The sequence below is a fragment of the Sciurus vulgaris genome (genome assembly GCF_902686455.1).
Source record: "Sciurus vulgaris genome assembly, chromosome: 1".
NCBI lineage: Eukaryota > Metazoa > Chordata > Mammalia > Rodentia > Sciuridae > Sciurus > Sciurus vulgaris.
Genome location: NC_136461.1, coordinates 143,365,344 through 143,393,088, shown reverse-complemented (window position 1 = coordinate 143,393,088; position 27,745 = coordinate 143,365,344). Strand labels below are relative to the sequence as shown.

The 27,745-nt window shown below is 37.2% G+C and overlaps 1 long non-coding RNA gene across 1 annotated transcript in view; it reads left to right on the top strand.

Moving 5' to 3' along the window:
* The window catches only part of LOC306641295, a 98,683-nt gene extending 88,259 nt beyond the window's left edge, over window positions 1-10,424 (top strand). The window contains exon 3 of the long non-coding RNA XR_013758113.1: window positions 10,305-10,424. This is a non-coding gene — a long non-coding RNA (uncharacterized lncRNA). The remainder of the gene's footprint in view (window positions 1-10,304) is intronic.
* The last annotated feature ends 17,321 nt before the right edge of the window (window positions 10,425-27,745 follow it).

Here is a 27,745-nt window from a genome sequence, read left to right as displayed (position 1 = left end):
TTTGTTCTGGGGTTTCTGCCTCTTGGACTGCACAGCTACTGGTTCTTCCAGCTGCAGACAGCCATTCTAATAACCCTCCTTTTTATAATCATATTTCTTTTTGATTCTGTTCCTCTAGAGAACCATGTATGTTTTCTTACTGCCACAGTCTTTCTCAGTCTTCCTCAGTCTTTCGCCTGTAGTGACACAAGCTCCATTGAAGTCTTTTTACAAAGGAGATACCCATGATTAAGATATAGAACATTTCTATCACCCCACAGAGTTCCTTGATGTACTCAGTTAACTTCCAACCCCCATATGTGAACAGGGTTGTAATTTCTACTGCCATAACTTTTTTTGCCTGTGTTTGAACTTTTTATACACAGAATTATTCAGTCTGTATTTTGGTTATGTTTGGCTTCATTTGCTCAACCTAGATTTTGAAATTCATTCAGTTGTGTGTTATCAATAGCTTATCCCTTTATTGCTGTGTAGTATTTGATTATATGATTAAACCATAGTTTGAATATCTACTGTTGATGGGAATTTGGATTGTTTCCAGTTTATTACCTATTATGAATAACATTACTTTGAACCTTTATGTACTAGTCTTGTGTGTGTGTATGTGGGTACATATTGTTTCAGTTATTTCCAGGAAAATATTTAGGAGAGAAATGGCTGAGTCATAGAGTAGGTGTATGTTTAACTTTTAAGAAACTACAGTTTTCCAAAATGTTTTCATCATTTTACCATACTACCAGAAATATTAAAATCTTCAATTATTCCATCTCCTCTTTAACATTTGCCACTGTCATTTTAATTGTAATCACCCTAGTGAATATGAAATGGTAACTCATTGTGATTTTAATTTGCTTTTCCCTCATGACCAAAGGGATGCAGAAAACTTTCATGATTTATTGACTGTTTGTATATATTTCTTTTTGTAGTGTCTGTTCTTTTATTTTCTATAACCTTTTTGCCTTTTTGTTATTAATTTAAAAATGTTTAGTTACAGATGGACAGCATGCCTTTATTTTATTTATTTTTATTTGGTGCTGAGGATTGAACCCAGTGCTTCCTATGTGCTAGGCAAGTGCTGTGTCACTGAGCTACAGCCCCATTTGTTATAAATTTATAGGAATTCTTTTTTATTCTGCTTATCAGTCCTTTGCTGGTTATATGCATTGTGAATATTTTTTTCCTCTCTCCCTCCCATTGTGAATATTTTATCCTACTGTTCTCATTTTTTAAAAATTTTAGCTATAGATGGACATAATATTTTTATTTTATTTATTTTTTATGTGGTGCTGAGACTCAAACCCAGGGGCTCACACATACTAGGCGAGTGCTCTACCTCCGAGCCACACCCCCCCCATGTTCTCATTTTTAATGATGACTTTTTGAAGAACAGAAGTTCTAAATTTTATGAAGCAAGTGTTTCAATTTTTCTTTTAATACTTAGTGATTTCTATGTCCTGAAAAATTTATACCTTGATAATAACAAATGCTGACATGGGTGTGGAGCAACAGGAACTCTCACTAATTGCTGATGGGAGTGCAAAATCATATAGCCACTTAGGAAGTGCAACACGTTCTTGGAAAATTGTGTTCTACCCATATGACCAGCAGTTACACTTCTTGGAATTTATCCAAAGAAGTTAAAAACTCATGTCTATACAAAAATCTGCCCATGGATATTTGTAACAGCCCTACCAAGATGTCCTTTGGTAGGTGAATGGATAAACTGTGATATATTCAGACGATGGAATATCATTCAGGGCTAAAAAGAAATGAACTCTCAAGCCACAAAAAGACATGAAGGAACATGAAATGAATTTTTCAAAAGAAAGGAAACCAAACTTAAAAGGTTGCATATTGTATGATTTTAACTGTATGAAATTTTTGAAAAGGGAAAATTATGAGGATAGTAAAAAGATCAATGGTTCTCAGGGAGTAGAGAGAAGGAAGAGATGAATAGGTTGAGCTCAGAAGATTTTTAGGGCAGTGAAATTATTATGTAGACATTATAATGATGAATATATGTCATTATACTTTTGTTGAAACACATAGGATATACAACACTGACAGTGAACTCTAATGTAAATTGTGGACTTTGGTGATAGTGATGTGGTGCTGAATTCTTGTAGTAGCCAGAGCTTGCATATACTGGAGCATATTACCAATGAATTGGAAAGCATTTCTATATGCTAGCCTTTTCAGTTTTCTCTTTCATTGATTGCCCATTCATGACCTTTGTACATTTATCCTCTTTGGCTTGTTTTCTTTATCTTATTTGCAGGATTTATATATTATATTTATTAATCACTTGTCAGCTTAAGAAACAAAATATCTTACTCTCATAATTTGCTAACTTCATTTTGGGTATCTTCTGTTTAAAAGAGCAATTAAGTTTAGGATAATAAAAGTTATCATTTTTTTTCTTAGATCACAAAGACATTTTCTATGTTTTCTTTCATTAACATTTGATATTTCATCTCTCAAATGTACATATATAATCAGTTTGGAATCTACCTTTGATTAAGGTGTTAGTTAGGAATCTGCTTTTATTTTTCACCACATGATTAGCTGTTTTCTTAAAAAAGCAATTGAATAATTTATCTTTTAATGATTTGTGGTGCCATCTTTATTGTATATTAGGTTCCTCACTTTGATTTTCTTGTTCTGTTCCTGTCATTTCTTTTATGTTTTTCTTGTGACAAAACTACCATATTTTTAGACTTTGGCTTTATAGTATGTCTTACTATTTGGTAAACTCTCCTATTTATCCCTCTGTTTTTCAATTGTCTTAGTTATTTTTGAACTTTTACATTTCCACATAAACTTGGAGTAAGTTTAAATTTCTTAAAAACAAAAAACAAAATGAAAACCAAAACAGCTGGCCTGGGTGTGGTGGTACATACCTATATTCCCAGGGATTTGGAAGGCTGAGGCCAGAGGATTCAATTTCTTTTTTTTTTTATATTTACTTGTATATTTAAATTTATTATTTATTCTTCCATCAAATTTGGCAGTTTATTTTTCTAAGTATTTTATCTAGGTTTTTAATTTTGTCAGTGTTTAGCTGCTCATAATTCTCTTTTAACAAACCTGTGTCGTGTCTTTGTGTATTTTCTTTCTTTTTGTATTTTGTATTTCTTCTGTAGTTTTTATTTTTGTATTTTTAAATTATACTTTCTTTTTTTCTTGGTTCACTATTGCCAAAACTGTATTATTATTCTTACAAAAATTAATTTTTAGTTTTGTTAATCTTTTAATTTTTTCTAAAATTATCTTTTCCCTCCCTTTTGCCTTTATATTTTGCTTCTTCTTTGGGGTTACTCGGTAACTCTCATCTTTTTAAACTGGATCCTTAATCACCTATTTATTTATTTGTGTGTGTATGTGTGTGTGTGTGTGTGTGTGTGTATGTGTGTGTGTGTAGTGGTGCTGGGGATTGAACCCAGAGCTTGATGCACACTAGGCCATTGTTCCACCAATTTACCTACATTCCTAACCCCAACTCATCCAATTTTTTGGTATTTGTTTCCTGGTAAAAAATTTTATTTTGCAATATATTATATTTTATTGTTGAAAATTAATTACACTTTTTAAAGTTAAATGACCTATAACTTAAAAATTTTGGTACAACTGTGATAGATGTTATGGAAATTTCTGGTAAATAATTTAAAGCCATAAATTTTCTTCAAGTACAACTTTAGCTGTGTATCACAAAGTTTTGACTTATAAAATCTTCATTATTATTCCATTTTAAATATTTTTAAATTATTGCTTTAAACAAAGTTAATTTCTAGGCATTTTGTTTTAGAAAAATTAACCTTCTATTTTTGATTTTAAAATAGCATTATGATCAGAGAGCCAAGTCTTTAAGACATTAATTATGTGAAAGTTGTTGTTCTTTTTATGGGCTATCACATATTTAATTTTTGTTAATATTCTAACTATGAAAGAAAATAATAATCAGTAAAAATAACATATGGATTTAGATTATCTCCTTACTGTCATAGAAACAGTGTATTTCTTTTTTCTCAATTTTCTGAAGGATATTGGTCTTTGGAAAGTTTAAAACTAATAATCCTGAGACCTCTCAGTTATAAATATGAGATATAATTTATTGAACCCATTGTTCGGGAAGGACTTTACCCCTGCCTCATCTCTATGCTCTGCCTCTCACCTCTTCTCACCAGTCACACACACAGCAAAAACTTGGCTATAACCAGGTGATTTCTCTTATTTTTAACCTGAAGAACTTTTGTAGATAATATAAAGGGCAAGTCACTACTTTGAGAGGATGGGTGAATTCTTTTAACTGGAAGACGCTTTGTTCCACAGAACCTGAAATAAATTGGGGTATGCAGATTTGATGGTAGAAACTGGAGTTCAGTTTTCACAATTGTGGAGTAAGGTACCTGGATCACCAGGGATAGTTGGCTGGGAAGAAACATTGAGACAACTGACCTATCAAGTGGAAGATTTAAAAAATTGTTTTTACTTTATTTTTATTAATATTTTAATTGACAAATCATAATTATATTTATGGGGTGCAATGTGATATTAATGTGAAATTTTGATATATATAACAGTGTAGAATGATTAAATCAAACTTTAATATCCATCACCTTGATTACTTATCATTTTGTGGTGAGACATTGAACATTTATGTCCTTAGTTATTTTGAAATATATAACACATTGTTGTTGACTATCATCACCCTGCTGTGCAGTTTATCTCAAAGCATATTACTCCTGTCTGTATGTTTATACCCTTTGACCAATGACTCCTCACTTCCTTTTTCTCTCTCTTCTAACCCCTGAGCTCCTAGTAACCATTATTCTAATCTCTATTTCTTTGAGTTCAAATCTTTTAGATTCTTCATATATGTGAGATCATGAAGAAGGAGGGTCAGTTATCGACCTAACCAACTCCATTTTGTCCCTTTCTGACTCCATTTGCCTTTTAAACTTTTGTTTTTCCTTCTAAGCCATTTTCTTCTCTAGTTACCTTAGATTCCAGGAACAGCAGGCCAGTTGATAAGCATCTTGAGAAGGGACCTAAACTATACCCAAGTAATGGGGAGCTTTGTAGAGCAGATTACCTCATGATGGGATTACCTCCACATCAAGCAGGAGAAATTGGCCCATGATGGCCCCTGCTAAGCAGGTGCAGTCACCTTAACTTGGCAACCAATTGCCCTCTCAAATGATGATGACCTTCTCAGAGCTTCACAGAACCATCTTGAGATAATGATCAACCACACCATGGGAAGACCAGAATGACTTATGGTAGCCACACAAAAACTCCCATACAACGCCCCAACCTTTGCCTTTGCTCCACTTTTCTATTGAATCTCAAGTTTCTGTCTGTCCCTTGAAGACAGATCTTTGGTCATTGTACCCATCTGTTCTCCCTGGCATGACTGTGCTGATTAAAAGCTCCTTTCCTGCACCTTACAATTGCTTGTCTCTTTGATTGCCACATTGGGTGACAGGTAGCTAAACCTGGTCTGTTGGAACTACTGTAGCTGGGGCCTTCACCCAGGGACTCTGGTAACAATGAAATGTTGCCTGTCTGTGGCTGACTTATTTCACTTAGCATTACATTCTTCAGGGTTATCCATGTTGTCATGAATGACAGAATTCCTCCCCCCCCCCCACCCCCCACTTTTTAAAGCAGAATTGTATTCCATTGTGCATCTATACCACATTTTCTGTATCTCCAATGGGGCATTTTAAAATTGGATTCCATAAAGTATATGATGTGAACTTAAGTAAACTACATCAAAGAAGGCACAAGATACATTTTCCAATCATTCCAACCATTGATATATTTTACAATCAATAAGTCCTGGTGGATCTGGCAGGAGATCTCTTGAGATTTTGGAGACTTGCTTTCTTTAAATTCAAGACAATCTGTTGCTTGAGGCTGTCCCAATCTTTCACTTCTTCTCCACGTCTCACCACTTCTTATAAAGAGTCGATATTAAAAGCAAAAGAATAAAGTTATCAGAAAGGATTTCACTAGTCTGGGGAAACTAATCACATAACTTCAATCTGTCTTTTTGGAAAGCTACTGAATTACCTCAAATGATAAAATAAATCATTTTCAAAATCAAAGTCATGTTCACTGCCCAGCATCCCTCCCTCCACTCCCAACTGCTTCCCCCATTTGATTAGATTTCATCACAGCCACTGAGTCATAACACCATCAGTGTAGTTTTTACTCCTACTGAACACTCGAAATGATTGACTACACTGGAAAGTTCATGGTTCCCTGTGACCTCAAAAGTATTTTGAGTCACTAAGTTCTTATATCAACTAATTATCAGTAAAGGATGTGAGGAAGGAAACCCAGTTCATTGGCTCATTAGCTCACAGCTCTCAAGGTCTGTGAAGCTGATGGGGAAGCTTGGACCAAAGACTGGGGCTCTCCAAAGCCTTTCTGTCAGTTATAGACTGGCCTACAATCACAATGAGGCCTGAGGCTGCTCAGTGCTGGGCTGAGCTCCTGTCCTTAGTTTGGGAGAGGCTTCACAGCCTCCCACCATGTAGGAAGAAGGCAGAGCCCAACAACCACATACCTACTTCCTTTCTGTCCTTAAAACTTGGGTTCAGTCTTTTTTGTGATATACATCACTTTTCCTACCAGCTGTGAGGGCAGGAGGAAAAGCAATTAAGGGCATTATTAATCAAGTTCCTGCTGAGAAGGGTCAAACTGCAGAAAGATTTCACAAGGCAACAACAATTCTATCACCAACAGAGTTACAAAAGTAGATAGCTCAACATCTTAGAGCTATATTTGGACTTATTCTTTTTTAGCCTTAAATATCCTTACTGAAAGTGAACATCCCAGAGGTGATTAAAAACTGGTCTTCCTTGGAGTTTTAAAATTGTTTGAGTTCTAACAATATTTGAGTTTGGCAAGCTTTGAATTCCCCTTTGGAGGCTACAGCAAAAAATGAATTGGAAAATATATCTGTGCCTTTACAGAAAAGAAGAGAAAGTATTTCATTGCTTTGTACAATTACATATATACTAAAATTTCCTGAATTTCACTGAAACTCATGGAAAATCTTAAAACCTTCATATAATTAATTATGGAATGCATTAAAAATATCTATTGAAATTATATTCTTTTGATGTTGGTAGGATTCAAAATATTGAAGTGAATACTGATTTTTCTGGTGACTACAACTTTTTATCCTCAACACACACTCATGCAGGGGTTGACTGATTGTTGCCCCTCAGTTATCTGGATCCCTTTATACTCCACTTTTCTCTTTATAAGTTCTCACTACTAATTCAGTAACTCTATCAGTCAAAAAATATTTATTGAGCATCTACTATGGGCCAGGAATATAGTGGAGAACAAAGTAGATACATTCTTCACCCTGTGCTTTATTCCTCTACTAGATCACTAGCTTCTCTTTATCATCCCCAGATGATCATGATGATGATGATGTTAAAAATAATCACTGACATTTGTTGAGAGTTTTCAATGTGTTAGACATTGTTTTAAGTAACTTTAGGAAACTTATTAGTAAGTGGCAGAGTCAGGATTTGAAGTGAGGCATTTAGAGCCAGTGTTTAACTACTGTGCTGTGGCATCCCCTAAATTTTGTTTCTATTGGTATGTTGTGCATTTAGTAGGTTCTCAGTAAACATTTTAAAATTTGTTCTAATTGGTTATACTTGACAGTAGATGAATTTTGACACATCATACATAAATGGAGTATTCTCATTCTTCTGGTTGTACATGATATAGGATCACACTGGTTGTGTAGTCATATATGTACATAGAGTATTAATGTCCAATTCATTCTATTATTCTTCCTACCCCCATACCCCTCCCCTCCCTTCACTCCCCTCTGTTTAATCCAAAGTACCTCTATTCTTCCCTAGCACTATCCGCCTTATTGTGAATTAACATCCACGTATCAGAGAAAACACTTGACCTTTGGTTTTTTTGGGTTTGGCTTATTTTGCTTAGCATGATATTCTTCAGCTCCATCCACTTATTGGCAAAATATGATAATTTCATTCTTCTTTAAGGCTGAGTAATATTCCATTGTGTATATATATATATATATATATATATATATATATACCACAATTTCTTTATCCATTCATCTGTTGAAAGGCACCTACGTTGGTTCATAATTTAGCTGTTGTGAGTTGAGCTGCTATAAACTTTGATGTGGCTGCTCAGTAAACATTTGTTGAATGGATGTGAAGGGATAAATGAGTAGATAAGTGAATAAAATGGTGACCCAAGGCAATAGTTACATTAATGAATTGCTGTGGTATTAGTGGCAGATGATTTAAGATTTCATTTTTCCAGATTGCTCTTGCATTTCCCCAAAGCCTTAAATGCAAAGTGAATCATCTAGTAGATGCTTTAATCCCCTTAGCTTTTTTCATTTCTATTTGTTATATGCTACAGTGAACTCTTGGTATCCTACAGACTGAGTCAGGGATGGCAAATAATGTGATATCTCGCTATAGGGGTGAAGGGAACTTCCCTTTGCCCTTTGAAGCCAACTTGAGTCTTCTGAAATAAACTGACCAAAGAGATTGACAGGAGAAAATGTGTACATGATTATTATGTGCTTGGAAACATCTCAACAAAGCAAATACTGAATAACCCAATGAGATCTAGAAGTTTATATACCTTTCCTCTTAGGGGAGAGAGAAGTGGGGGTGGTAAGCACCTTCAGAGGGATAGTGAATGACTTTGAGGGGAGATAAATGGAGCTGAAGAATATACCATAGCCTGGGAAAAAGTTCCTCTACGCTTTGGTAATGTATCAATTCCAGTCTTCTTTTCTGGGAATCAATCTTCTGCAGGATTCAACCTTTGGGTAAATAGAAGAACTTAAGAGAAAGCACCTTCCTGTACTTTGAGAGGAAAGGAGGCCTAAGAGACAGGGAGGCAAGAGAGTCAGAGAGACCTTGGTTTTCCTCTTATTCAAAACACTCAACATGTTAAAATGGCATAATTTGGGGGTATCATTTTCTGAGCTCCAACGTGGCACTTTTCTCTACCTCTGTTCGTGGGAGATACCACTAGCCAGTTATGTTACTCTTTTCCAAGTCCTATGGGGGGGTCTCAGATCACCCTCCATCTTGGGTCCTGACTATTGACATGGTAAAGTTTCTGTATGATGTCAGTCTTACCTTGCCCACCAGTACCTGCATAGCTTACCTTTGGATGAACGTCCAAAGTCTCTTCAGCTGGCTGTCAAAAGTTATATTTGGGTAATCCAACCTTAGTTATTCCAGTGTGGAGGTTGGGGAATGATAGCTGCTGCTTTATCCAGAAGAGAACAAACCTGGCTAAAGTGTGGCAACAAAGGCGGATAAGTGTGGTCATTGATTTATTGAAGACTAAAGTATGTTAATTTGGTTGAATGTGGAAAGACAGGATTTGGAAAATGGGAAAAGGATGGAGGACATCCAGGGTTAGAGAAAGCTTGAGCACAGGAAGGTGTTGAGAATAAACATGGACAGTGTTAAGAAAGGCCTGGCAGCGTAGCCTTTGCCAGGTATCATGAAATATCTGCAGTTGCAGCTATCTGATCCTACCTGGTTCTGGTAGGTCAGTGTATAGTTGAGAGACTCAGAACACACAGTTGTCTCTACCTTGGAGTGCCCTGTCTACAACTTTGGAACTATAATTAATTAGCTGCCATCAAGTACAATGAGCAGACAAGTTGCATGCCTTAGGTTTTTCTTTTCTTTTTTTTTTTTTTTTCTTTTTAATACTGGGAATCAAACCCAGGGCCTCTTAGATGCTAGGCAAGTGCTGTACCACTGAGCTATATTCCAAGCCCACTGTGTTTTAGTTTTGTTGAGATAATAAAGTCTTTGGAAATACACACACCAAACATCCTGTTGGTATGGTGTTTTGGAAAAACTCAGGGTGCAAAAACTAGGTGCCAGAGGCAAAAGGTGCTAAGAGACTGAAGAAAGAGGTAGACAAATCCAGGACTGCACAGAGTGCAATTTATTAGGGACTTACAGACAGAAGCATATCTTGGGTGGCAGTGAGACAGGAGGATACTATGCTAAATTAGACAGAGGTGGGTTGGGGTCAACTGGAATGTCTTGGGCTTTCTCGAAAACTGTTTGCTTGTCAAATGTCAGTTAAGAAATAGTTTGAGTGGGCTGGGGTGGTAGTGGGGGCTGCTCAGTGGTAGAGTGCTTGCCTAGCATGAATGAGGCCATGGGTTCAACCCCATTGCCATGTTTCTGAGTGTCAGTGGCCAGCATGAATCACTCACCTATCTTAATGACTTTTTTATTCTGTAGGATTTGAAATGTGTGCCAGGATCACCTAGTGTGCAAGATGGTGTTCACATACAAGATGGCTGTAGAAATGTCAAACTGGATCCCTACAGTGTGGACTCAAAGGATTGACTTAAAGGGAACCATAGGGTATGCCATCAGAATTTGTCCTATATCGCAGCATATCTTTTTTTTCTTCTTATATTCTTATATTTTCTTTATTCATTAAATAATTTTTTGATTAAAAAATCAAATATGATAATTAGGAGAGAAAGTAGTATAATAACATGCAATATATACATTGCCTAGATTTTTAAATTTACATTACCATATTTGCTTCATTTATTTTTTTTTTAATTATTTAAACACTTTATAGACATCATACTATTTTACTTTTAAATCCATATGTACATCTAAAAAATGATCTCAGGTTTTCTTACCTGTGCCATTTATATTATCTGTGATTTAGGTAGGAAATGACTGGCTTAGACACAAAGGACCAATTGCTTCCCAAATTGTATTATTAACTGATACATTGCTTTATCTGGGGTAGAATCTTTAGTAACAAGTTTTACCACATGAGAAAATTTTGGTTAAAGTTTTTTTTTAGAGTATTTTGGAGAATTGCTTCTGCTGAGATGGTGGAAGGGAAGTGAAGAGAAAGAAGAAAACTAAGGGTAAAGAACTTAAATTATAGTCTCACTCAAATATCCTGACAACCTTAGATAAGTGTGAAGAAACCCAAGGAGGAGGAGAAGGAAAATCACCCAGGAGGCCAAACAAACACTCATTGGACAGGCAACTACAAAGTCTCAGGCAGAGGGCAGGGGCCTCAAATTCCCCCATTCTCATGATATTTTCTTTCATTTAGACCCCAGACTCTTCTCTGATCTCAGAGGGGGTCTGCTTCTCAGGGTGTTACAGGAGGGTGGGGGTATTCTTGGCCTAAATGATAAAAAAGAATTTTGGCATGGGCCAGTCAGAGGCATGGACATAGATTTGTTCAGGAAAGTAGGTACATATTCAAGAAAGAATGGGGGAAACCTCAAGAGAGAGATGCTTTGGGGGTAAAGGGAGAAATACACGTTCAAGGGAGAACATGGGTCATCTTGAGTGAGAGATGTGCTTTTGGGTTCCTGGCTCTTTTTTTATAGAAAATCGGCAAGGGGTAGGAATGGAAAGGTATATAGGAATGATATCAGTACAGTGATCTCAAGATGGGTTCTGGTGATCTGGTCAGTCTCAGGATCTTCAGGCTCATAAAGTCTTCATTATCTGAGAATACCAGAAAGTCTCCTAAATTACAGGTTCCTCAAGATACTCTATTTCTCTTTGCCTAATTGACTTATTGGTGTACTAATCAACAGTATACAGGTAGATTTACAGATTTTCTAGGAATTTGGGAGTAACAGGTCTGGAATGGAGATGGATTTAGGGGGTAACAGAACTGGAAATATATGTGGAACTTCTGAATTAAACTTTTTCTTTGTCCTTCCTTTGTGTCTCCTTTCTACCTATTTCTTATTTCTCCTGTCTTATTTCAAGGGGATCATGAGAAGTAATATGTGTTTAAGTAACTTCTTGAGATCCACCTAGGAAAAGGACCAAACAATGTCTTAGGAATGAGGTCATCTAACAACATAGCTGGATTCACTGAACAAGCATTAAAAAGCAAAATAACCAACTATTCAGCAAGAGAAAGGAAAAGGTATTAGTAGAATGACCAGGAGAAACTCAAAAAACAAAGAGATTGATATGTTCGATTCCTGTACCTATGCCTGGATTAATAGTTCCTTTTCATAACTTCCTTCTTTGGTTGATGCGCTGACCACATATAGCCAAGAAGAATAACTCATCTGAAAAGAACTTCTCATGTTTTTCCTGAAATAATTTAAAAAGGTAACAGAAGGGAGGAAAATATATTTTCCTTTCTTCATCCTAGGTTCATGGCATAGGCCCCTAACAACAAAAGATATATTTCACAAGACAAAAGATCACAAATTGGTTTGGTATGAGTTTTCTGGACTTGGACATGGGGAGCCTTCATAAGGAAATGAAGATTCCAAGAAACCATTAAACTTGAGTGGTTTTTTAAATAGTAGGTTTGATAAAGAGTGGACAGTCATTGGAGAACTGTGATAAGAATGTGAGGTAAGTGTAATAAACTGGGGGAAACTTAGCCAGGCCCATTTGTTAATTTTCTTTCTGCTATTTGCTTTTTGCTAAAGAAAAAAGAATTTTCTTTTCTTTTTCTGGGTATAGGGAGGGCAGCTCTCACAGGAGGATTTTATAACCTGCTTAAAAGAAAGTTCAGAAAATCTTCCTAGGTTTTATGATTTGCTTTATGGAAAAGGATGGGGGATGGTCAGAGACACCTGGCACATGTTCTCTCTCAAATTCCTTCAGCTTAAAATATTCAGTATACCAAGGCGCCATATTTTGATATAGAAAGTTCTGAGACTTATTACTATATTATTAGTTTTGTTCAAAAATTTAAAGCATTACTAACTGAAGTGGTTAAATAAGATCAGTTAAATCTGATTCATACTATGATTTTGAAGTTATCAGGAATTGGCTCTTTGAGAAGGTAAACTCCTTTAAATTAGTAATAACCAATCAATTTCCTGTTTCTTAGTTAGGGTCAGTACTTATGAGATGGGATTTATCACAGTTTACATTTCATGGTATGGCTTGATTTTAAGATAGCACAAATAAGTGAGTGGACATGGGCCTTCCAGCAAACTGACTGGTTTGTGTCCTGGCTCCACTACTTTACAGTTGTGTGATTTTTGGCGAAATTACTTCTCTGTCTCTCACTTTACTCATCTGTAAGATGGGAGTAGGTAAAGTCCTCTAGTAGAGGGTTATTTTGAAGATTAAGTGAATATTTATATATGACTTAGAATAGCACCTGGCACATGGCCAATCAGGATAACTTTTCTGCTCTTGAGAATGATCATGATCCAACTTTAATTTGGCAGGCAGCTGCTTACTTGTCAGTTGTACTGATGGGAGAAGCTTGAACATGTAGAAAAATCTTTCCTTAAGGACTATTTGTCTGGTTTGTAGTGAAGTCAGTGTAACCCTTGTGTCCCTAGGCTACATCATAATAAGAACACTTTTTGTGGTGATGCTGTAGGTACTTTATATAAGTCATTTAATTAAACTTTCACAAGGAAGTGCTGCTTATTCCCATTGTTAAAATAATTAATTGAGAATTCATTAGATTGAGGTCCCTGTGTTCCTATACATGCAAACTAAAACCTAACTTATATGATCAAATCCTAGGAAAATGAAACTTACACCTCACTAGGAAAGGACTAGATGAATCCTTGGGTAACTCCAAAAATTAATGAAGACCCAAAAGAGTACACAACAGCTGTTGTTTAATTGTGTCCCTCAAAAGTTTATGTGTTGGACTCCAGCATAGAGGCAAGACAACAACTTTCTCAATAGGACCCCTAAAGCTCAGGAAATAATGCCAAGAATTAATAAATGGGGTGGCATCAAATTAAAAAGCTTTTGCATAGTGAAGAAAACAACAAGGACTGTGAAGAGAGAACCTATAGAATGGGAGAAAATCTTTTCTAGTTACTCTTGCTAGAGGATTAATATCTAGACTATATAAAGAAATCAAAAAACTTAACACCAAAACCCCAAATAACCCAAGTAATAAATGGGTAAATGATTAAACATACTTCTCAAAAGAAGAAATACAAATGGCCAACAAATATATGAAAAAATGTTCAATATCATTAGCAATTAGGGAAGTGCAAATCAAAACTACACTGAGATTTCATCTCACACCAGTCAGAATGGCAGTCATCAAGAAAAAAAATAATAATAAATGCTAGAGAGAATATGGAGAAAAAGGAACATTTTTACACTTTGGGATTGTAAATTAGTACAACCACTATGGAAATCAGTATGAAGGTTCCTCAAAAGACTAGGCATGGAACCATCATATGACCCAGCTACACTACTGGTTGGTATTTATCCTAAAGAATTAAAGTCATCATACTACAGTGAAATATGCATACCCATGTTTATAGCAGCATGGTACACAATAGTCAAACTGTGGAACCAGCCTAGGTGTCCCTTGATGAATGGATAAAGAAAATGTGGTATAGAGACCATTATGTTAAGTAAAATAAGATGAACTCAGAAGGTCAAGGGTTGTGTTTTCTCTCATATGTGGAAGCTAGAGAGGAGAAAGGAATAAAAGGAGTGTGTGGGAATCTCATGAAAATCAAAGGGAGATCAGTAGATTGGGTGGAAGGCTGGGAGGGAAGGGGGAAGTGCTGGGGAGTGATATTGACCAAATTATAATGTTATATTGTGTGCATATATGAATATGTAAAAACAATCCCATCATTATGCACAACTATAATACAACAATAAAAAATTTTGGTGGAAAAATAACCACCAAAAAAAAATAACAACAACAACAACAAAAAACAACCCCAAACAAACAAACAAAAAACCCCAAAATCCAAAAGTTCCTGTGTTAGCAATTTAATTCTTCAATATGGTAGTGTTGCCAACTAAGGTTGACAGCCTGGAATAAACCTAGGGATCCCTAGGGGTTTAATCCAGGCTGTCAACCTTAGTTAATGTTGCCTTGAAGAGAGTAAAATGGTCAGTACACTGAGCATGAGATCCCCACCCTTCTCTGAGCATCTAGTAGGATCATTCAAGGGCTTTCTGCCACAGAAAGCAAGAGGATATGGAGGTTGTCCGATACCAAGCTTCCTGCCACTGCCTCCTTGCTCTAGCAGTAGTGCCTTGGGTCAGGGTGGGGAAGAGCAATTCTTTCTTCATCCATGGATGCCCCATGTCCAACCAGCCCCAGCTTCTCTGTGAAAACTTTCTTTATCAACATGGCTTTTTAAAGTCTGTTCATTGATCAGCAGGTTCTTCTCTAGAGTTAACTGCCTCTGTGGTCTGGTGAGAACCCTGTTGAGCATATGACCCATGACCTCAGAGTCACTCTGAGGACCATGATTGAGCTTACCTGCCTGCCAGCAGTGGTCAGTTGATAGTTATGGTAATTGAAGCTGAAAGGAGTTGGGGTTCTCAGTTCTTTTTTGTAAAGCTTCTGGGCGGGCTTCTTATACAAATTTACCCACCGGCTTTGGGAATCTCTAAGCTTATTCTGTTAATGGAATGTGGGTGGGGTGAGAGACTTGGGCCCTGATCCCAGTTCAGTGTCTGCTGAGTGACTCTGGGGCCATTCTGGTGACAGTCCAGGAAAAGCAAACTTCAAGGCAACTCAATGTCACTACAGTTAGCAACCAGACAACAAGTAGCAATTTCCAAATGGCTAATCTTTCAATAAAAAAATTTGAAATTCCATTTTGCCTAGCATTGTGCTAGGATAGCAGTCTTCAGTTTGTCTGAAGACCCCTTTAGTCTTAAACATTATTGAGTCTCCTTGCTTTTGTTGATGCAGTTCATATCTATTAATATTAATCCCGTTAGAAAATAAAACTGAGGAATTAAAAAATTATACATTAATTCAGCATAGTAATTCATTATGTGTTAATAGAATTAACATACTTTCATGAAAGCTATTTTTCAAAACAAAAAAAGAAGTCACCTTGTTTTACATTTTAACCATTTTTTTTTTCATATTTGGCTAAATAGAAGACAATTGGATTTTCCATATCTACTCTTCCTTAATCTGTTCTGATATTATGCTTTTGGAATAGCTACTCTGGAGTATTTTCACATCCTGTGTGTGGAAGATTTTGGAGGTAGTAAAATACCATCAAGTCACTGGGTGTTAGCTGTTTCTATACAAGGCTGCTGATACAGGAAGTAGCAGGACATTCCTCCTCTGGGGCTTATCAGCCTTCTCTGAGTCAGACACACCCAGGACTCAGCCCACCCAGAGACAAAATGTTTTCCCACTCAGCGAGTTTCAGAAATAACATTCTCACAGAAACTTATATGAAAAAGCTTCATAATTTCAACAAATACCAAAACAAATCTGACTCCATACTAGAAAGCTTTCAACTTTGCAAAAAATTCTGAGTTGTAGATGAGCCTATATTACATTATAAAATAATTTTCTACCTACCCACATTCATTTTAATCTGTATGTCTTTGAGAAGTAGGTATTATGAAGTTCATAGAGATTAATGGATAAATGACTGCCAAATGCCAAATGGTGGTGAAACTGGGGACTCAGTCCCGGTTTTCTGATCCTAAAGGCAATAGCTTTGTTCATTACATTACAGTGCCTCTGACTGGTTTCTCTCACACTCATGGGGCTCTAAAGAAGAGGGTGAGAGGAAAGATGTGTCTGATATATCACTCCTGTAGGGTAGAGGGAGGAAAGAATATAGAGGAAAGTTTTTACTTGGCTGCCAGCCCACACAGCTGTGGAAACTATTGCCTATATGGATCGTGGTGTCCTGGGAGGTGGAATGGGAAAATGTAGGACACTAGAACATTGGCAGTGTTGGTGTAAGGCCCCCAAAAAGGAAACCCCAACTCTGTCCCATGGATGGATGGCAACCCCAATCAACCGCAGGAGGCGTCACTTGATGCAAACCGCAAGAGGTGTTTATTCCAGCGCGCTGGGACCCAACTCGAGGAGTGGAGTCCCTAGCAGAAAATCTTGTAGGTTTATAAAGGCAGAAACCACACATCCGGAGGGGTCGCACATGAAAGGGAAAAGGGGGACAAAGCTGCCGGGAAATTTCAAAGGGGGTCTGGGTTTGCTGATAACATACAACATGTTTCACAATGTTTTACAACAGGGCATAGATTCTGGTCAATAGTTTCTGGTAATCATTCTGTTTGATCACTATCTGGCTATCTGGCTCAATTTACCCTTTTATTCTCTGTTTGGGGCTGTTTCTTGGAACAGCTTTAGGGGCTTTGTTCCCTTTACTGGGAGGGTGACCTTAGGGAGTTGAGACAATGGGAGGGAGACCTTAGGGAGTTGAGATAACTGGGAGGGTGACCTTAGGGAGTTAAGATAACTGGCAGGGTGACCTCAGACAGCTTAAAAAAATGTCCATTCTTTCATTGGAACATTAGGAATCTTAAGTCAGTTTTCTCTTTCACATTTTTATTCAATTTTGTCTATAACTGTAATGTGGTTTCTTTAGAAATTTCTGACAAAGAACCCAAAGATAGAAAATTAGTTTAGCATTAGATACTATTATGAGAATGCCTCCAAATAAAGTTGAAGATTTTTTTTCTTTATGTTGCAAGAATCACCTAGGTCTCAAATTACCAGCCACATCTAGAATAGTGAAGGGCACAGGTGATTGATTATTGAGTTTTCCATTTCTTTTCAGATAGCTCTTTGTTATTTTACCAAAAAACACTCAGAAACAAGTATTTTGCTTTCTGCAGTGTGGTTTACTCTGGTGGTTAAATGACATCTCAGTCATTATCTTAATTGACCTTTCTGGAGCACAAAATAGTGTAAAAAGTCCTCCTTCGGTTTTCCTTGGGTTTCATGATACTCACTTTCCTGGGATCCTTCCTCCTTCTCCATAATCTGCTTTTAGGCTGCTGTTCTTGGCTAGTTCTTAAATTGTGATGGTTCCTGAAGCTCTCTTCTGTTTTCCTTAATTCATTCTTTCTAGCCAATATGTCCATTCTCTGGGCTTCCATGTCTACCTGTTTGCTGGTATCTCTAAAAACTACTTCAGGTCTACATTTCTAACTGGCTCTGATCTATCATTTTCCTTTTAGAGGTCTTACAGGCCCATGAAACCAAATATGTTCAAAATGAAACTCATTTTTACTGCTGTCTCCAATTAGTGTCTATTCTGGTGTTCCCTACCCAGAAAATGGCACCATTATTTATCTAATTGCTCAAATCGGAAACTTAGGAGTCCTCTGGACACTTTTCTCTTTTCCTCCCACTATAAACAATCAGTCACTAAGTCTAATTCTGGCCCTCACTATATATTATGCTGGGTTTACTATGGTGATTCCCAGGAGGGTTTCTTTATCTCTAATCTTCCTTCTATCAATCCATACTCTAGAGCCTTGCCTTTCTGAAATGTATACCTGCTCTAGTTACTCTGTCTCCTAAAACTCAGCTCTGCTCTTAGATGTAACTGTTATTTTCCCATCTCACTTTCCATTCTCTTTCCTTGCATCCCACACAACAAACCATACTAAATGCCTTTCAATTCCTGGAACGAACACTTTTATTTGTCTTGCTTCCTGATTGAACAAGTGCAGTTTCTTTCCTTGTAATATCTTCTCACCTTTTAAAAAATGTTTGTGCCTGCCTAATTCACTGTTCAAATTTAAGCCTTAATATCAGACCCCAAGGAAGTCACTTCAGGATCCCAAAGGAGGGGTCCATGTGCTACTGCCTCCATGTGCTCACATATTACACAAGGCTTTACCTTGGCCTTTACCATAGTGTTGCAATTGCTTTTTTACATACTTCATATGTGGTATAAGCTCATTTAGGGCAGGAACTATGGCTACCTTGTTTGCTGAACCTTCTTTACCATGGTTATATTTCTCAACAACTAGCACTATTTTGAGGATACGTTATAAGTGACATTGGACAGGTTATTTAAATTCTTTGTGTCTTTCAATTTATCAAACTGTGAAATGGGAATAGAAATAATATGTATCTCATAGTGTTGCTCCTAATAGTGTCTATATATTCAGAATTTAGGGTTGAACACTAAGGAGTTGCTTCCATAATCATGTCTAAACAAATCCTGTCATGTGACTTTAGAAATCTCCCACCTTGACTTTCTCACCTCAAAGTCCATGTACAGGCCACAAAGCCTGATGGCTAAAATGTGAATTCTGAAACTATGATGCCAGGTTCAAATATGAGCTTTTTCATTACTTGGCTGTTTGACCTTGGTCAAGTTATTGAGCTGAAGAGCCCATCTGTAAAATGGAAATAGAAGTTGTATCCATCTTGTAGAGCTGTTGTGTCCCTGACACATATTAAGGACATTATAAATGTTTCTTAAATATAGAAAAAAATTCAGAGAGGAGGAGTGAAACATGCGGACATTTGACATTACGTGACAGTTGATATGGAATGACTTCTCTCTGTTGTTATGACTCCAACTCCAGAGCACATTGACTTTATTTTCCCATTTATCGGCTGTCCACACCTACCCCAAATAAGTTCTAAAACCTTATAATTCTTAATGTGTGTTAGCCTGTACTCTAGGGAATTCAATGTCTGTGAAGAGGATTGCATCAGTATGGTAACTTTCAGGTCAGGATCCACATGATTGTTACTATTTGCAATGCCATTGAATGTGACAAATGGTAGCAGGTGTAGGGGATGGATAGATTTGAAGGGACCAACACAAATGTTCTCTCAGTAGATGTCAACTTTGTGTCTGAGACCTGGCATACTTTGAGATTGTTTCTGACAGTAGGAAGAACAACTGCCCTTTGCCTAAACTCTTGTCACACTGAATCTGAAGGTAATGTTGACATGTTTGTGATAGCTCAGTTTATTTCCCTTGGAAAGTACAAATGCCTATAATTAGCCTCCAGTTATTCAGCATGCAGCTTCTCTTCTTTTTTCCCTCCTACTGTCCATCTTTTGATAGCTTTTATATCAAGTAGCCAACATCAAGTATGTCCTTTTCATTATTCACTAACAGCCCTGGAGAAAAATGTTTTAGTTCGGGAGACTATAACACTGGATAAAACAAAGAATTTGGACTACACTGTGTTGTAGTCCCTTGTTAAAGAAAAATATTATTCAGTGATACTTGTTAAAGCATAGTAAGAAAGACTGTTCTGGTTCATCATGATAGGAAGAGGGACTTCTGCCATGGGATTTATCAGCAGGGAAAAGAATGGGCTTAGCTCTGAATATTGCAGGGGTAGTTGAGAATTTATAGCCATAGAGCAGGGTGGGGATCAATGAATGAAAAATTATTAAGGGAAACATCTAGCATAAGGGGAGATGACTTAAAAGGAATCTTACTGAAGACAGGCCAGGGTGATCACCTGGCATATAGAAGAGGATAAGGGGCCTGATCAGCTATCTAGACTAACCAGATATCAAGAGTTGATTTTTAAAAAAAATTAAACTGATTTAGAAGAATACTTTGCTAAAACTAATTTTATAAGGATGTTCAAAGGAGAAAGTTTGGTGAAGAAGAGGATCTTTGTCACCTACATACCCTCACCAAACCCCTTTAGAGTCCAAACCCCTAGTACTTTGAAATGATACCTTACTTGAAGTTAGGATCTTTTCAAACACAATATAATAAAAATGGGATTATTAGGGTAAGCCCTCATCCAATATGATTAGGGTCCTCAACAAAGAGTACTTCCTGGGCTGAGTGCTTATTGTATTGAAATCCTGGGCCTCTTTAGCTGCCTGGTATCTTTCAGAGAGGGTATTAGGCCCAGAGGGGAAGGAAGGTATTTCCCTGGCCATTTATTTTTAGCTGGGCCCTAGAAAGTTCTTGCTGCTTCTACTGGGATTACTCAACCCAGAAATTTTATATTCCAACACCCTGATTATTTCCCTCAAGGAACTAGTATCTAAAATGATATTTATTGTTTTTCTTTTTCATTGTCTGTTTCCCACCTGGGATATAGCTCTGTGGGGACAGAGATTATTAGTAGTATTTTAAAAAATTTACTGCTGTATTTTAGCACCTTGACAAAGTAGGTTCTCGATAAATATTTGTAGAAGAAAAGAGGAAAGTTGAGAGGTATAAAAGATGGTGGCAACTGTAAGAAGGATGTGAGAGCAGACTAACTTTTTAAAATATTCTGTATATTTTGGCAAGAGGACCAAGATTTATATACTACTTTATTTCCTGTACATTTATTGAGTTTCTCTTCAAGCCAGACACCATGTTATGGCTTGTGAATTTAAAGTAAGATGCAGCTTTTGTCTCTAAAGGGCCTGTGTTTAGTTGATACCAAACTAATGATCTGTGTATTCTTGTATAATCTCAAACCCTGGCCAAGAACAAGAGGTTGCTACGTGAAACACTGAAAAGATGACCCGATCCAGGGCAATGTGTCCCACCTCCTCAACTTTGAACTCATCCAAAGAGATCAAAACGAAGTAAGAGTAGCTGGTTCTTAACAATTTTAAGCAAGAATTCTGTTTGCATGACTACCTATAAAGGAGTTCTAAAAATCTTAAGGTTTTTTACTTAAGTAGAAGACACAATGACTAGTATAATAATGTCCACCAGGAAGAAGAGGTGAATGAATTCCTTTTTCCTTGCCATATTTGCACAAATACATGTCAGGTAATGATCATACGCCTAGGCTAGAGATAACAAGAGTGAGACAAGATCCTTTCCTGGAGTCTGTTGTGAAGGAAGATGTGAAAACTATTGCAAAACAATAGTAAGAGGGTTGCATCAATGAACCAAGGGAGAAGGTGCTGGGGGACGTGGGAAGGTAACTCTCATCTGCAGTGGAGGCAGTGAAAGTTTTCCAGAGAAACTGGGATTTGAGCTGGGCCCGGTTGACCAACCAGGAGGAGGGCAGCCCTGCTACAAAGATGAACATGCAATGTGGCATGTTTGAGGATTTACAAGAAGTTTTATTTTGTTGACACCAAACATAAAAGGGATGAGAGTTATATAAAGTAAATTGTGTTGAAATATACAAAATAAGTTAACAGTTTTTACCTTGTGATACTAAGATCATTTATTTCAATTTCAATACCATCTAAACAATCTTTCTAGATTTGAATGGCCTCTATGAAAATAAAAAAGGAAAAAACCTTAAATAAAAAAAGTAAATTGTGAACTCTAGGACCAGACTGTGAAAGGTCTGCTGTGTAAGGAAGGGTGTTGGTCTTTTATTACCTCAAGTTCTGGTTTTCTGTCTTTGAGAAGGCTTATCAGGAGAACTTTTATAGAAGACCTATACCTAGCTCTGTCCCAGAGATTCTAATTCAATAGGTGTACAGTGAGGCCTGATCATCAAAAATATTTTTATTTTTGCAATGGTAGGGAATGAACCCAGTACTTTGCACATGCTAGGCAAGTGTTCTACCACTGAGATACTCCCCAGCCCCACATCAAAATTATTTTTAAACTCTTTATTGGAATATATAATATATTCATGTTTAACCTCTACTCCAGTCAAACTAGCTGCAATCCAGTTTTTAAAAAAAATTTGCCAGTGTCTCTTCTGCAAATGCTGTTCGTAGAATGTAATCATTTTTTACATTGTTTCTCTAACTCTGAACTGGCTATTGTTAGGCTGGAATTTGGGCGACTATATGATGGAGAACGGAGCAACTGAGGGAAAGGGCAGTGCGCGGCTACGAATCACTGACCCTTACCTCCACCTGTCACTCAGCAGAACCCCCGCCCTTCCTGCCTATAAAGACCCTGGGCAGCTGAGGCCATGTGCGATTTTCTCCCGCTCCCTACCCTGACCTGTACCCCAGGGGGCTGGGAATTTCGCCCGAGAGCCAAATTCCAATAAAGCTTGCTTCCGCTGCTTTCTGTCTGATTTTATTTGGCCACTAGCCGTGCCCGAGCTTACAGCTATCATAAGTCAAATCTAGCATTGTTTCCTTTAGGAAGCTTCCCTGACATTTCATGACAGAGTTGAGTCCTTTCCCAAGTTTCCATAGCATCTTGTACATAATTCACAATGATTGGTGTCCACTTGACTTAAGTTTTGATCTTGAGCAGAATGCCTATAGTCACTTATGCCACCTAGACTGAATCCAATGAGGGTGGCAAAATTGGGCTCTCTTATCAGAGGGGCATAGTGGGGACCAAAACAACACAAGTACTTTTTAAATTCTGTATAAACTTATATTGTTCCCAGATATAGTTAGATGGTGAGTTCCTTAACAGAAAATATTGTGTGGTATTAGTCTTTGAATACTGTTCCAAATTAAGTGCTGGAATTTGCTTGAGTGAAGGATTTCTGCCCTCAGACTTAAAGATATGAGTTTAATTTTGAGATCTATTATAAGTAGCATTCATTTTTTCCTATAATGTTTCTGCTTTATTCTGTCAAGTTCCCAGGACTTTAAGGATGAAAGATTTTTTTCTTTCTTTCTTTCTTTTTTTTTTTTTTTTTTACAATAGCTTTTGAAATTGTCACCAACCAGAAAAAGTCTTTGAGAATCTTTAAATCAGCTCCTCTCCATTTGACCTCCTGAGGAAGGCATGGTAGAATGTAAAGGTCAGTGGTGGGAGGGCAGCAGACCATGCAGCTGGAATCCAAACCCATGACCCCAAGGACAAGCACCCTCTGTGCTTGGTAGGATTCAGGTTGGCAATAAGGAGGAAAGTAGAGGTTCCTGGACTTAGAGTGAGATGCTCAAAACATTTTTAATGCATTGGATTGACTGGCCACTGTGGAGGTAGGAAATTCTTTAATTCTGCTAAAGTGCTTTAATTCTGCCCATTTCCTGAACTTCCTCTGAGAATTGCTTTTAACTTATATTTAAAAGTTGGAGGGAAAAAATAGCTGACAGTCCAGGAGCTGTGCATTTAAGTGTCAGTTTATAAGCAATATTTCTAAGTCTTAGGTCATTTCAAAGTTGCCATTTAGTAGATATCCTAGTGTTTCCCTGGAGAGTAGAATGTTTTCCATTAAACTTATACTCCTTCAAGGGTAAACTTGGATTTGGTTTTATAAACAGTAATGATTTTTTTTTCATAAAGTGTGTTTTGCTTCTACCTAGGATGGTATGATTAATAAAATAAAGTTTTTATGTTCTATCATTCCAGGAATAAACCCTATTTTCCTGTAGCTTTCATTCCTATTGTAAACCAGCTAGGTCCTTGTTATAACATTATGCAATTGACTGCTATTTTTATTTAGCCATAGTAAATGGCACAGATGCTTTACCCTGGGGGATGAAAGAGAAGAAAGAGAAGCAGTAGTAGAGAAGAGAAAGTAGAGAGACATTTGCTGGGGCTCCCTAAAGAGGCTATCTTCAATATCCACATATCCATTGGTACTCTGGGGAGGAAGATGGAGGAGATGGTTGAGTTTTTTTCATTGAAATGGCCATTTCTGTAGAAGTTTGCTCTGCATGATCAAAGCACTCTTTCCAGGTGTTATGGTTTGGATATGAGGTGTTCCCCCACCCCCCAAGCTCCTATGTTAATGCAGGATATTCAGAGGTGAAATAATTGGATTGTGAGAACTGTAACCTAATTAGTTCATTCTAGTTTGAATAAACTCTGTGGTGACTGTAGGTAGGTGGGTCAGGACTGCAGGAGGTGGGTCAATGGGGGCACATTCTGGAAGGGTTCTTCTTCCCTATGTCCCCTCCCCATCCTCTCCTTCATGGATGCCATGAATGGAACAGATTCTTTCCATCATGTCTTCTGCCATGAAGTGCTACCTCACGTTGGGTCCAGAGCATTGGACTCTGAAGCATGGACTGAACCTCTGGAATTGTGAGCCAAAGTAAACTTCTGTTCCTCTAAGTTGTTCTTGTCAGGTATTTTGGTCACATTGACGAAAAACTGACTCATACACCAGTGCTTGCCTCAGTCCTCCTCTCTTTTTCTCCTTACTTCCCCCGTTCTCTAAAACTCATCTGGGCAGTTTGGACTACTAGATTTCTTATTTACTTCAGTGGAAATAGTGCTATAGTGGCCTGACATCTGTTTACCACTCCACCACCCTGGGTAGCACCTTTGTGGCATTTTCCTTTGGAGTGAGGAGGCAGATGACCAACAATCCTGCTTACCTCCATCTCATTCTTCTAAGACCTGAGGCTGACTTGTATAGGAAAGAGTCCAAATTCTTGAGCATGGGATACAAATAGGCAGCATTAATGCAAGTGATATTTTGGGAAAATAATCTGGCAGCAGAGACTAAAGAAATAAAGTAAATTAGCAGCTGATTAGAGCAGTTTGGTACTATATTGGCCTCAACTGGGAAGGCACTATGCCAGGACTATTACCGAGAGAGAATATGAACAAAGAATATACACTCAGAACCTAATTAGGAGCCAAGTCCTGTGCCAAGTGCTTTACACACACAGTTAGCTCCATACTTTTCTGCTGTAGCACTTTTTACAACTGGCACTATGTATTTGTGGGGGTACATGCTTTGATGTTTGCTTTTACCCACTAAATTTTTTTTATATTGCTGGAACATAGTAGATTTTCAAAAAGGTTGTTCAATGACTAAATGATGATGATCTAATTAGGACTCTTGTGGAACCTAAACTAATGAAGAGAAAACTCATGAAATTCTAGGAAAACCAGAATAACCTGGGTACAGAAAGAGGCTAAGCAGGACAGCTCTGAGAATTTTGGGATTCCATTGTTACTGGAGAAGCTGGCCTTCAATGTGAATCAGTTCACAGTGATTCTGTGCTGTGGCTCTCTGTTTAGATTGTTGAGCGAGATTCTAGTTGGCTTACTTGCTGTAGGTACCCCCATAATCTAATTAGCTAGGGTAGGTACAGTGGCACATACCTGTAATCCCAGTGGTCTGGAAGGCTGAGGCAGGAGGATGGCAAGTTCAAAGCCAGACTCAGCAATTTAGTGAGGCCTTAAGGAACTCAGTGAGCCCCTATCTCAAAATAAAACATAAAAATGGGTTGGGGATGTGGCTCAGTGGTTAAGCGTCCTGGGTTCAATCCCCAGTATTCCCCCAGTAATAATAATAATAAAAAATAAAATAAAGAATCCCACTGAGACCCTCTAAGGATAGTTAACTTCTAAGAGAGAGCAAATAAGGATTAGTGTAATGAAGAATTTGAAATTTGAGAAGAAATGATTTTGAAAAGTTCTAAGTGTTTATAAAATGATTTGATCCTCAATTTTGACAGTTTATTCATGTAGCCAAGCAGATTTGGCACCATCTCCTTATAGGCCTTTTTTTTTTTTTTTTTTTTAAATCTCTTCTGTTCCACTGGTTGTGAAGCCCAGAGATTACATTTTAAGGTCAGTGTTTCATCACCTGTACCCACAGGCCTGTGTAATAGGGAAGTGATGAGTTAAACCATTTAGCTGTTCATGGTCCCTGACCTAATCAATCACTCTGCTCCTGCTTTTGAAGGGATAAGGTGAAAAGTGTAATCAACAGCTGCTGTAGCAGGGCAGCCAGGCAATTTTTGTGTTTATGGATCTATATAAATCAAAGGTCACTGATTTTTTTTTTTCACATTTAGCAATGCATTCTAACCCGAAACACGTATTAAAAATTGGTGCTGGTCTTAATCCCAAAACACACAACCCTGAATGCCATAGATATTTTCCTATGCTTTACTTTTCATATTTAGATCAACAATTCATCTGGAGTTGATTTTTGTGTTAGGTATAAAATAGTGGTCAAGATTCCCTTTTTTTCCCCCGCATATGGATAGTCAGTTGACCCAGCACCATTTAGGGAAAAGGCCACTTTCCTCACTGTTGTATTTTGTCACCTTTGTCAGAAAACAAGCATCCACATGTGTCTCCATTTTGCAGGGGTCTCTGTCGTATTCTGTTGGCCTGTTTTTCTATCCTATGTTAATACCATATGCTCTTAATTACCGTAGCTTTATAATAAATATTGTATATAAGACTTTCAGTTTTATTCTTTTTCCCTTAAAACAAAAAGAATATATTATTTTATTAATCATTTACATAACTTTTGAAAAGGTTGAAAAAATAGACTCCATACTGAATTTCTGTGAATGGTTCATAAAACTGCAACAAAGGACTGGACCCCCAAGAAAGCTTTCTCTTTTCCTTCAAGGGGAAGCTATGTTTGAAATGGAAAGCTGCCAGTGCAGTTCTGGCTCCGAAGCCATATTGCCTAAGGTACAATTAGGAAGCTGTTTCAGCCAAATCAGAAAGCCATGGTTAGAATTTCTGGCCCCAGAACCAAACCCATGGTTTATAATTGGGAAGCCACCATTATAATCCCTGCTAGCAAAATGAATTCCCTCCATCCTGCCCTTCTTCCCCACTTACCTTAGTTTACTGAAAACACTGAATGGATCAAACTTAAATTATCTGTCTCTCTTTCTGTCTCTCTATGTATTTAACCTGGAAAAGAATTAATAAATTGCCACCTAATTTTAATGCTCTCATGCCATCTTTATTACCAAATTCAACTAATATTTATTGAGTATCTCCTAACATCCCCCATCACTGTACCATACATTTTAAGCATGAATAAATATGGAAAGAATTTTACAGTGAATGTTAATATACCTATTACCTAGATTTCACATTTAATATTTTAAAATTACTTTATTACCTAACTATACATGTGTCCATCTCTGTCCATTTATCAGTCCATCACTATTTTTTTTTAATGCAGACATTAATATACTTTACCTCTAAATATTTCACTCAGTAGGCATATCATTAGGGTTCAATATTTATTTAGTTATTTCTTAAGGTAAATTTAATATTCAGTGATAATCACAAACCTTAAATGTAACATTTAGTGAGTTTTGATTAATACATATGCCCAAATACATATCGAGATAATAGCATTACCATCACCTTAGAAAGGTCTCTTAGATTTCC